At 28.2% G+C, this 627-nt stretch overlaps 1 long non-coding RNA gene across 1 annotated transcript in view; it reads right to left on the bottom strand.

The window, feature by feature from the left end:
* Positions 1–261, bottom strand: part of LOC109347807 — a 22,985-nt gene extending 22,724 nt beyond the window's left edge. The window contains exon 1 of the long non-coding RNA XR_002107652.1: positions 114–261. This is a non-coding gene — a long non-coding RNA (uncharacterized LOC109347807). The remainder of the gene's footprint in view (positions 1–113) is intronic.

The raw sequence follows: 627 nt of genomic DNA, 5'->3' as shown, positions 1-627 counted from the left end.
ATTAAATTTGGATGAATAATTAGAGTATAGTGAAAATAATTTAGGATATAGAATTGGATCCATACATTTGAACAAGAGACACGATTAGGGTCGCGTAAAACAAAATTTCTAACCTGTTGCAAAGATGAAAACCAATACGAAAGCCAGTTTAATAATTGACATCCTCATACTTAAGTAATTGTCCACACTTGAAACTTGATCAAATAAGAACTTTTGAATGGATGTCTCAAATCATTGTGAGCCCCTCTTTATATAGTATGAGAGTATTACAACTTCCAAAAGATGAATTAGGTCCTTCAATAGCTTATATTTTCAATATGAGTATAATATCTATGTACTGTTAGTGTAAAGATTTACACAAATCACTACATCATCCATAATTCATTTGAGTTACATTCTTTGAAGAGTCAATGATGATTAAATATGAAAGTGAATGACGAAATAACAGTGACAATATATAAAACGCATACACTATTAGTCTATACATATTTTTATCTTTTAATATTAGAAAAATTACATCTCATGTATTCTAGAATAAATGCATTGCTTTGAATAGTCAAAGACTAATTATTACATGAAGTTAACATATTGATGTAATATTTCAATTGATCCCTGTGCATGGTACAA

The sequence above is a fragment of the Lupinus angustifolius genome, chromosome LG05 (assembly GCF_001865875.1).
Source record: "Lupinus angustifolius cultivar Tanjil chromosome LG05, LupAngTanjil_v1.0, whole genome shotgun sequence".
Taxonomy (NCBI): domain Eukaryota; kingdom Viridiplantae; phylum Streptophyta; class Magnoliopsida; order Fabales; family Fabaceae; genus Lupinus; species Lupinus angustifolius.
The sequence above is the reverse complement of the archived record's forward strand: the minus strand, read 5'-3'. Positions and strand labels throughout refer to the sequence as shown.